Genomic DNA, 12,057 nt, shown 5'->3' with positions numbered 1-12,057 from the left:
ATACTGAACAGTCACTATGAAACTACAAAAATTAGCGCAAAAAGAAAAACTGTCAGTGAAACGACTCAGTGTAATTGAATGACCAATACGATAGAAAGTGTGTGACTTTCAGGTGAACAACAGTTACTACAAGCCTGGTACCTTAGGCAACAACTCTGATCTGTTTATTCTTTGTTAGGTAGCAATGCTTGCAGGAAAAAATCCTGAAAATAAATGTCTGCTGTCTACCAATGGCAAGAAATTTCATTTTCTTCACTATTGACTGCAAAAAATTTCCAGAATTGAAACATACACATAAATAACAGAAGCATTTGTCCTTCGGCTAATAACACAGTAGACCTCAGGTTTCACCTATTGAGTTCTCTCTCGGTTAAAATTATCCCTCATTCATGAGAAGTGCAAGGAGTTAAAACTGGAATCTTTTTTAATGAATTTGTTATGTTTCAAATAGAGTTAGTAGTTAATACATGTCACTGAATCAGAAGATTAACTCTTATTTCTTGGCTGCCTGGTGGCAGTATCAACAGGAAATTGCAATAAGTTCAATTCAGTGAAAGATAAGAAGCTCAATTGTTTTGGAAAAAGTTGTGCTGAAGTGGAACGTAAACAACATGTATAGGAATGCTGGTCATTTTTGTTATTCACTCTGCATGACTATAAACGGTGTTTCTCTTGTATTCTTAGGATCATTCTGACTGAATGATCAAAGTCACATGCTTGGATTTAATTTAGAAATGTAGAGCCAAGTTCTGGGTTCTTTCAATCTACATAGTAGAGAGAAAAATGGAAAACGCACACCATAGTTCCTAAATTCATTCATTTGTTGCTCAGCATGTCAGATGAAGTTTCCAATTGTTTTGCAGATTCTTTTCCAAGGCAGAGAGTTGGTATGAGATTGAGGAACTAATTTTTTCAAATATTTGTAGTGTTCTGCCAATTCACATACGTCTGTGTCCCTGCAGAAATTCTCACCAAAAACCCTCCCTGTCTGCCTGAGACATGCATAGAGTATAGAACTCAGTAGAAAAAAGGTTGCAGTGTCTAATCAGTCTCTTAATTAATGGTGAACAGAATTTTTTTTTATTGACTTGTTTTACTTCTCTCAAGTATGGGAATGCAGGAGAGACCCTCTGAAACCATGGCAAATATAGTTCAAATTAAATATCTTCTTCTGTTGTAAAGAGAAATGAAAGGGTAAGACAAACACCTATCGTTGATTACTATGTAATACACTATTTTCTTTTTAAAATGGCCCCAGAAGTAACAAGAAAAACAGGTCAAAAGCTAACCTCTTCAATTCTGATGATGTATTAAATCATAGGATCATAGAATGATAGAATGGCCTGGATTGAAAAGGACCACAACGATCATCTAGTTTCAACTCCCCTGCTATGTGCAGGCTTGTCAGCCCATCAGACCAGGCTGCCCAGAGCCACATGCAGCCTGGCCTTGAATGCCTCCAGGGATGGGGCATCCACAACCTCCTTGGGCAACCTGTTCCAGTCTGTCACCACCCTCTGAAGGACAGAAAGACGCAGTCAAATTGGTAGATGTCAAATTTAGGAAAGACAGGAAATTTTTAGAGGATGCCTATTACAGATGTAAAGAAGAAATACATAAAAAAAAAACAACCCTGCTTTTCTGTATGAAAAGAAAATATAGGTATTGAAATAAAATTTTCCTTAGCTTATTGATTACTTTAGAAGCTGGCATCTTGCTTATCATAATGAATTCACTGAGCAGCAAAAGCATGCACTCTGCCAATTTCTTTTCTGTGGCTTTTTCCCAATAACAGTTTAGTATAGTAAGTTGTTAGAATAAAGTTTTTGTTGTTGTTGTTGTTTTGTTTTGTCTTGTATTTGCTAGGAAAAAATGATTTGGAGAAGGGAAAGTCGGTAGAAATAAAATGGTTTATCTCTTGAAGTATTGTATGGGGACTGATTCAAGTCTGAATTCAGTTGCAGAAAATAATTAAATTGGTAAAATAGTCCTGTGTCTTAACTGCTAGCAAAGTTTGAAAATTAAACTAGTGGGTGGTATTTATTAGAAGGTTGATTTTGAAATGATGTGTGTATCGGTAAAAGTAAATTCTGGTATTTTTCTCCTTGGTGAGCAAGGGGAAAATTGTGTGTTGCTGAGGTAGCAAACTTTGTTTTCTAGTATTTACAAAATAGTTAAAGTAAAATGAATGATTTGTCAGGAAAAATCACATTGTTCCCTTTTTCCAGGAAGTGGTTATGCAGTTTAAACAGTATAACAAGAAAATGCATTGTAATTTATATTGTAAATTCACTTTAAATTCTCTTCTTCCTTATGTTGTGAATTATAGCACATGGTGAGTAAAGACTGGACTGGATTTTAAGGTTTCTGTGCAACAAGTTGCTATCTCTGCAGACTGAATTTATGCATGCAGATCTGTTCCCCTAAATTAAACTTACCTAATTATTGTGTTTGTTGCTTAAGAAGGAACATTTTTTTGTCCTGCTTTCAAAATTAGATGCATGCTTTTTATCAACCTGTTAGTATTTTGGATTAACCTGCAATGAGCAAACATTGTCAGGAATCTATTGAAATCACTTGCTGATAAGTTTGATGTTATCTAGCATATTACAGCAGTTGCAGTATTTCCAGTTAGCTGTAATCACAGGTATCTTTGAATATCTGCTGTCAAAAAGCAATTAACACAAATGGGTTTTAAGGACCAAATTGTGTTGCTGCAGTTCTGTGATGAAGGCTGTTTATGGATTTGTGGTCTCCCTTTTTTTTTAAACCATGAGCACTGGATGCTGATTATATTCCTGTGAGATCATCTGTTAATGAAATAACTATTGATGGCAGAGATATGATGCTTTTTAGCAAGGTTATTATAACTTGTTTTTTCATTTTTCAAAACACTCGGGTAGGAGAAAACAACATAAATAGAGATAATTTTTACTATAAACATTAGACATGTTATCATGCTGCATGACTACAACAACCAGAAAGAAAACTGTAGTGTTAATTTGTACTTGTGTATTCACATAGTAGTGGTGATACCTGACTGTGTAGTTTTTCAATTGGTTTTTCAAATCCTTTTATTTCAAAATCACTTCCCATCTATTCTGTTACTCTCTTTCCTTCTTTACTTTCTTTTTCTTTCTTTCTTTTATTTTTATTTTTATTTTTTTCTCCTGAAGTATTTGTCACCTTGCTTTTATGGAACTTTTTTCCCTTGTTTTTCTTTCTTTCTTTTCTTTTGAAAAGTACATTTGGTTTATGCCTGTACTAGGTCACTCTAGCCAATTGGTATGGGCAGTGGCTGTTTAGAACCTAGCGACAGTGCTCTTGATGTACCACTGTTCCCTTCTGCAATTAAATTCTGGAGCCAACAACCTTTAAAGAAGCAAGTATGTTTGTTAGGACATGGCACATTTTTTATGCTTAATAAGATATGAGGAGTAAAAGAGCTGATTCAGAGATCTCTTTTCAAATCTGGTGATAGGAATGAAAATAGTGTTCTCATCTGTCAACAAGTTTTGGAAAAGCTGTACTTAGCACCATTAAATTTTGTTATTTTGTGCAGTGTTCATTTTACTGCAGCAAATAGCTGAATCCTCATAAGGCTTCCTTGTCCTTGTGTGTCAACCATGACATTTACAGCTGGCCTGGATAGGGTAGCATGGAAATGCTTTGAGAAGTATCTACCAGTTAATTGGCTCAGTGATAACTTTTATAACATCTTTTTTGTATATCAGTGGAACTCAATTAGAGTAAACCAACCAGTTCTTTGTATTCACTCCATAAAAACCAAGACCTGTCTTTGCTTATCCCATTCTGTTATGCCATTGTCATTTTTCAAAATTTGACATTTTATCCTTAGTCTTACACAGTAAAAATGAATGCAGATTGTTTTTTTCTTCAAAGCAAAAAGATGTGAAGAATGCTCAGCTTTACTTCAGCTGTTGCCTGAAGAGCCTCTGTTGTTTGCAGCTGGGATTTATCCAGAACCATTGCATTCTCATCTTCCAATCATGCCAGAGAGACAGATAGCTACTGAAAGATTTACTCTTGTGTTGCCATGACAGAAATGCTTAGTTGGTCAATAATAACAACAGCAATAGGAAAAGCAGCTCCCTTTTTATTTAAATGCTAAGTGATGGACTGCAAACACACTCAAAAATAAATGCTATGGTTGGCATAAACAGCTGACACTTGTGGAAGACCGATAGGTGAGTAATGATGGTGCAAGGGGGCATGATTTGCTTGCAGAATCTATTGTTAGTAGTAGTAGAAGACGAAGCTAATTTTTTTTATTTTTAATTTATGCTTATGAACGCAATGAAATTTCTGTTCATGTACAAGAGATGATAGACTTCTGGGGAAAGAGTATAGGCAACCTGTCAAAGGTAGATTGATACTGTTACTTCTTACATTTCTGTTCAGAAGTTCTATTTTTTTCAGCCTATACAGAGTGTTTACTTGTTTGTGAGGATAAGACGTTCAGGCATATCTGGTTTAATTAAATTTGTTTATGTTGGCAGTCTGAGGCTACACGTTACTGTGACTGGGTTGCACAACAAATGTGTGTACAACTGACACAGTCCACTGTGTCCACTGTGTCCACTGTTTAAATCTCATTTTAGTGAAAATACACTCACGTACAGGTCTGGGGTTTGGTGATGCAGGTGTCACTGAGGATATACTTCTTGTGGAAATTTTTTTTCAGTTGTAGGATGTGGAAGGTCTGAGATGGCATTAAATGAAATAGGTCTGTAGCACTGACTTTTATACTTGCCACTTCTGATGCTTTACTGAGCTGAAAAAATAAAGGCCTATCTCTGTTACGCATATTTTATATATTTTTCAGCATAGGAGAAAGCTAAATGGAAAAAAAGAACAAAGAAAGGAAGAAAAAAACCTACCTTTGCTTCAATTTATCCTTTCCTTTGCTTTTCTTCCTTTTCAAAACTTGGAAGGAAATGGAGCTACACCCGTCACACTTCAGTTTTCTCTGCTGTACTTTGCCGTAGCATGTTCTGTTTTCTCAGTCTCAGAAACTGTAAGCTTATCAATATGTTTGCTATTTGCTGCTCTTTCCATTCTGAAGTCCTTTTCTGCTTTCTTGGCAGCTGGCTCTTTGCTTGGAAGTCTCCTGGCCCACTCTGTGCTCTCCTTCTGCTTGCTTCTCTCACCACCTTGTGTTCCGTCTTTTCCATTCTTTTCTCCTCAGCTTTCTTTCCTCAGCATCTTGTTATCTCTGCCCATCTCATCTCTGGATATATAGACAGATACGTACAGATCCGTACATACATGTTCTTTTCTATTTCACCACGGGGACAATTTCTCTACAAAGATCCTCCCTGTGGTCTTTCTTCTGGTGCTTTGAATGCAGGATTGCGATGATACATTTGTGTGGTACATACCACACCACACAAGGCAGCGTGCGTTTTCAGTGTGGTTTCATTGTTCACGTTAGCTTTCATGGTCAGTATGGGACACGGAGGAGAAAGGAGATAGGTATGTGATTTCCCCCCTCCCTTCCCCCCCTTCCCCAGTATTGGCTGCATCAAGGGAGTATTGCTCCCCGTCAGAGATGTGTAGATGTCATAACCTGAAGTTCATAAGAAAGAGTAGTCATGGTGAAGTTTGTACTGCTATGTAGAGTCTTAAGAAGAGACTACTGTGACTGTCTTTCACTAAGGCTTTGCTGTATTGTTTGCAACACTTGTGGGTGTAATTCTCCTAACCGTGAAGAGTCGCTATTAGTGGCCTATATAAAGTTTCCTTCATGGTCATACAAAGAAAAATAAACACTTTCAGGACATGTTCTACCTGACATATTCTGGACATCCTTAGAACAAGGTGAATCATGCTTCAGAATTGCCCATTTCTCTCTCTGAACTACAGAAGGAATTTAGGTAGTTTTCTCTGAAGTAAATGATAACATTTGATCAGATGAGTTTTGCTTTCTGTTTTTTGCAAATTCAGGTGGAAAGAAGTGAATTGTCTTGAGTCAGACAAGAGCTTGGTGGTTGAGGCAAGGTATTCAACACTTAGCATTGCAGACTGTTACACAAATGGGGAGATAAAGCCAAGATACGGCAAGATTGTTTGTATTCATGAGACATAAAGTTTTGAGAGCCCCTGTATAGAATCACAGACTATGCCTAGTTGGAAGGGACCTATAAGGATCACCCATCCAGCCCCTGGCTGTGTATTCTAAGCTCTTTCCAGTGCTAAGCGAAACACTGTTTCAGTCTTTATGAAGAAAGGCTACACATTTTCATAGCATGCACAGATCATGTTTACTGCTCTGAAGAAAGAACTAGAAGTTGGCCTAGTTTTACCATCAGTGTCTGTACACCTAGTAAAAACACAGAATCATGGAATGGTTTAGGTGGAAGGACCTTAAAGCCCACCCAGTTCTAACCTCATGCCATGGACTGGGTTGCTGCCCTCAGGATCATGGCCTGCTGTAAAGAATTTCTAAGATCTAACCTAAATTTCCCCTCTTTCAAATTAAAGCCTTTCCCCCTTGTCCTATTACTATCTGCCTGTGTAATAAAAAGTCAGTCTACCTCCTGCTTCTAAGCTTCCTTCAAGTACTGGAAGGCCACAGTGAGGTTTCCTTGAACCCTTTTCTTCTACAAACTGAGAAGAGCTTCACTCTATCTTCAGAGTGAACAATTTCCTTAAAATATCTAATTTAGATTTAGATAATCTCCCCTCTTTTAGTTTAAAACCATTACCCCTTGTCCTACTGCTACTGGACTGTGATATTACTTCTTCCTGCAAAGTGTGCCATCTGAGACTGTCCTGGCTAAAATAACGTGATTCCTCTTATAATAACTGTAAAAATATGATGTTTACTTAATCATATGAACATTGCTAAAAATAAGCATGGAGTATTTTTCCTTTTTTTTTTTTTTTTTTTTTTTTTTTTTGACTCATTCATGAATTTCGGAAGTGAAATCAAAACAACAGCTTGGCTGTAGTAATGTGTGGCACTGCAGGAGTATTTGAGTAAATGCAAGTAATTTCAAATTGTGTATTGTCCATTTGCAGTACTGTTGACTAAAAAAATAACTTCCTGTTTTTGTAAATAATAGCTCTTACAAAGTTTTTGCAGACAAATCAACACTTCACAAATTCTTAGGAGCAGCCCAGAGCAACCCAAAAACATGTGGCTAACAAAAAGGCTGTAAGCTTGCTCTTCTAATTGTTTTCTTGCATCTTCTGTAAGTGAACTGCTTGACCACACTGAGTAGTCTGTGCAGCAGTAACATGCCATTAGCACCAGAAGGCTTTCCCTGGGGGCTGGTAGCAGCTGCAGCTCTCTCCGTGGAGCAGGCAATCCCTGCAATTCCAGTACTCCCCTTGGATCCCCTCTTGTGCCTGTGTCCTGAGGCCTGTGGCTGGTATGCTGCTTCTTCTGGGTACAGGTAAGAATTGCTTCTTGTGGGCATCTGCCCCCCTTGGAAGCCATCTCATGAATGCAGACTGATGGATGCCTCTTTCTGACCATGGAGTACTGAAATTTCAGAAACAGATTTCTCTTATTAATGATTTCCTCCTTTCTTTTGTACCAGAGGAGGTGTAGGTTAGACATGAGGACAAACTTTTTCTCTCAGAGAGTGGTCAGGCACTGGAATGGCTGCCCAGGGAGGTGGTGGAGTTGCCATCACCGGCAGCGTTCGAGAGGCGTCTGGATGAGGAGCTGCGAGATGTGGTTTAGTGCTTGTGGTAGCAGTGGTAATGAGAAGACAGTTGGACTACATGGTCTTGTAGGTCGTTTCTAACCTTGTAATTCTATGATTCTATGATTTTTACTTTAGGGGAGAGGATGGGCTTTAATTTATCACAGCTGGTGTTTTTCATTTATCAAACAAACTATACCTCAACACACTAAGCATCCAGACTAATCACCCGTAAATCTTTGTTCATGGGTAATTACTGTTAACTCTTTGCAAATTAAATTCATTCTAATGAACAAAATATGAAGTTCTGACTTTCTGCCACTACAATTGATAGGAATAGATTTGAAACTTAGGGGAACAATTTAACATCTTCATACTCTGTTCAGGATAATAATAGATATAAACAGTGGTTAACTCTTGATTTTTTTTTAATATTAATACCATTAGGCCTTTCTGATAACAGAAAATGTGCTGAAGCTGTATTTCTTCTTTAGGACCAAAATTTTAGAGACTTTTGGTGAAAAAAATATGGGGGAACTGGAATAGCTAGTTGTGTTAATCACTATATGGGAAGTGTAAATATTATTTCAAAAACTGTGTTGAGTAGATGGTAACAAATAGTGACTAGTTTCATCAGGAAACTAAGCACATTTGTTGAGACACTGGAATGAGAAGCTGCTCAAATCTTTTCCAACCACAAATTACGTAGCTAATGAACCAATCTGTGACCTCTCACAGCACCAGTGGTATTTCCTAGCAATGAACATGTAAATCTAGAAGTTGCTCTTAACTAGGATATGCCTTTGCAAGGACCTCACCATCCTTTTTATATTGTGGAGCCAAGAACAGCATATAATATTCAAGGTGAATCGTGGAATCATTGAAGTTGCAAAGACCAATGGGATCATTTAGTCTAACAATCAACCCATGCCTGTGTCTGCTCAAGACCACGTCACTAAATGTGCCATCCACCCTTTTCTTGAAAACCTCCAGGAATGGAGGGTAGCATGTTCCAACGCATTGCCACCTTTCAGAGACAATTTTTTTCACTAATATCTAACCTGAATCTCCCCTGGTGCAACTTGACACCATTACCTCTCATCACTGTTAACTGGGAGAAGAGGATGACTGCCAACTTGCTACCACCTCCTTTCAGGTAGTTGGAGAGAGCAGTAAGATCTCCCCTAACCCTCCTCTTCTTCAGACTAAGCAATTGTAGCTCCCTCATCTGCTCCTTATAAGGCACAATCACTAAGAAAGTGGGAGAATCTCCTCTTTTGCTTTGCTGGCTGTGGTATGTTTAATGTGGTATTGCTGTTCTCGCTTCCAGGGCACACTGATGCTTATGCTGAGCTGCTGTTAGCAGCACCTTGAGGTCCCTTCCTCCCACCCTTCTGGGTGCTGAGCTGCTCTCCAGCTGCTTGTCTCATGTGTGTACCTTTGTCTGACATTACTCTGTCCCACATGCAGCACCCAGTATTGGCCTTTGCTGAACTTCCTGCTGTTTCTAATTGCCCTGTGCTTCAACCTGTCTGGATGTCTCTGGAAGGCCTCTCATCATTCTGGGGAGTTTAAAACACTTCCCAGTTAAACATTATCAGGAGAGTGGCTACTTTCTAGTCAGCAGGGACCTTGCCAGACTCCCAAGACATTTGTTAAATTGTCAGTTTTCTGTATCATTTTTTTTTTTTTTATTCTGAGCAATCTTGATATTTGAACAGGGAGTTTAATTTTGAAGTCAATAATTTCATTGATCATTTGATCCTCCTACTGTGTGTATGTAAGAAGAAAATGCATGCATTTTGACTTCATACCTCTGCAGGCTACATAAAAATTCAGTATTCTCCATGGGAACCGACACGACTTCAGTATTACTGTGGTGCTGGAAGCAATGATTTCTGTGGCTTCATAGCCATAGAACGTTCTTTCTGTCACATAATTTAATTGGACAAACTAGATCGTGTAATCGTTCTTTGACTGCATGAAGCACAAACTAATTTATTCTTAAAAAATCAATTCAGAACTTAAGGAATTTAATCCAAATTAAATTTAGAGGAGATTACATGCAGGAGTGTGTTTGTACTGAGTTGATTCAAAATGCAGAATATAACCAAGGGTGGCACAGTATGGCATTGCTGACCTATTAAAAAAAAAAAATATATATCATTTTACTGTGTCTAGTGGAAATATTCTCAGTGCCATTTCTTTCATTACAAAGATTGCAGCTGTAGGAATTTACCTTTTCTGACTGTGACCAAATAAATGTGCAACTATTTTATTTTGATGCTCTTGTTTCAGAGGTAGAAGGGCTTTTTCTTGAGTTGGGCAAGAAAGATGTGTTTTCTCACCCAGTTCAAATTCTGAGTGTTTTTTTGCTTTGGCTTTTCTTTTTGCCAATCTCCACCGTGAGTCCAAGCCTTGTTCTGCAAAATATACTTTATCATTTATTGCCTTTATGTGCAAATTCTGTTCACCAGTTCTGTCTCCATAATCTCCCTCATGGGCATTCCATCTGTGTACACACTATTTCTGACTTTGCATACTTGAATTGTGACTGTGCCTTTTCTCTCAGTTTCACAACTGGATATGTACATATATGCATGTATATGTATGTATATATTTACTAACTATGAAGAGGGAAGAATCAGTAGGATTAATTTGAAATATGTCAACACCATATAGTGAGTACTCTTATGGTCAGTCTCATATGGAGTATAGTGAATTTAATTTCATGTTTCTACTCTGAGTTGGAAATGGATGTAGCACATTCTGATATATGGATCTGCAAGTGATTACCAATTGCTCGGGCTTAGCGTCCTCTCAGTTTCTTCTGCTGAAACTATTCGTGCCATAGGATTAAATATTCCCTAGTTGTGGTACCTGTTGCTTATCATAGAAGTGCCCAAGCCATTGAGTATAGGTGGTCTCTCTTCTGTAGTACTGTTAAAATGTATTATTCAGATGTAGTAGAGAATGTTTCAGAGAATAATGCACATGTTGCCACAAGGGTTTTTGCTTTTTACATTTTTATTTCCTGGCAAAATATGTCCATGAAATGTTTCATTGATATGAATAACGTTCAAGCTTTTGAGGGTGCTACTGTTCGCAGTCATGGTCCAATGCTTCCTAATGCTTTTGGTGATGATGTCTTGAATCACTGTGACCCTCCAAGGCATACAGTCTCTGAAAGGCTGTATGTGCTGATTCAGAAGAAGGCTTACCAAGGTTCAGCAGGAAGCTTCCTAGCCTCCTCCTGTAATGACCTTGAGGCTACAGAGACAAGCTGTTTGTGTCATTCTACTGCTCGTGACCATCTCTTATAGATGTGCTGGCATGGGTTTCTTCTTGTTGAAAGAGATGTGTGTAATGAAGTTCAATACAGCAAGTTGCAAGGTTTTGCACTTGGGCTGGAGGAATCCCAGGCATCAATATAGACTGGAAGGAGCGGTCCTTAAGAGTAGCCCTACAGAGAAGGACCTCTGGGGGTCCTGGTAGATGAAAAACTGAACATGAGTCAGCAGTGTGTGCTTGCAGTTTGGAAAGCAAATGGTATCCTGGGCTCCATCAGAAGAGGAGTAGCCAGCATGGACAGGGAGGTTATTTCCTCTCTCTACCCTGCCTGCCTGAGGCCCCGTCTGGAGTACTGCCTCCAGGTCTGGAGCCCCCAGTACAAGAAACACAGGAGGCTGTTGGAGAAGATCCAGAGAAGAGCCACAAAGATGATCAGGGGACTGGAGCACCTCCCCTACGAAGACAGGCTGAGGGAGCTGGGCTTGTTCAGTCTGGAGAAGAGAAGGCTTAGGAGTGACCTCATTGCAGCCTTCCAGGACCTGAAGGGAGCCTACAGACAGGAGAGGACTCTACTCTTTGAAAGAGTAGATAATAGCAGGACAAGGGGAAATGGTATTAAGTTGAAGGAGGGAAGATTTAGGTTGGATGTCAGGGGGAAATTCTTTACAGAGAGAGTGGTGAGGTGCTGGAACAGGCTGCCCAGAGAGGTTGTGGGTGCCCTGTCCCTGGAGGTGTTCAAGGCCAGGTTGGATGGGGCCCTGGGCAGCCTGGTTTAGTATTAAATGTGGAGGTTGGTGGCCCTGCATGTGGCAGGGGGGTTGGAGATTCATGATCCTTGAGGTCCCTTCCAACTCTGGCCATTCTGTGATTCTGTGATTCTATGTGCAGTACAGTTGGCTGTATGGTGTGTATTATATGAGTGTATGTTACTCAGGAAATTGATATGGTAAGAGCCAGTCCCCTCTCACTTAAAAATCTCCAGCTTTTTGGAATTAATTATTGGATCTTAGAAAGCATGATATGTCTCTTGAGGACAGACTTCATTGCTTTGGCCCATACGGTCAGCGCTATTGTTGGGTCTCGCAGGGCC

At 39.1% G+C, this 12,057-nt stretch overlaps 1 protein-coding gene across 1 annotated transcript in view; it reads left to right on the top strand.

The window, feature by feature from the left end:
- The window catches only part of CAMK4 (calcium/calmodulin dependent protein kinase IV), a 158,027-nt gene that overhangs the window by 59,343 nt on the left and 86,627 nt on the right, over positions 1-12,057 (top strand). The gene's annotated exons all lie outside the window — the stretch shown is intronic.

The sequence above is a fragment of the Lagopus leucura genome, unplaced genomic scaffold (genome assembly GCF_019238085.1).
Source record: "Lagopus leucura isolate 7727_CA_CO unplaced genomic scaffold, USGS_WTPT01 Super-Scaffold_774, whole genome shotgun sequence".
NCBI lineage: Eukaryota > Metazoa > Chordata > Aves > Galliformes > Phasianidae > Lagopus > Lagopus leucura.
Note: the sequence above shows the minus strand (reverse complement) of the source record. Positions and strands in the feature narration are given on the sequence as shown.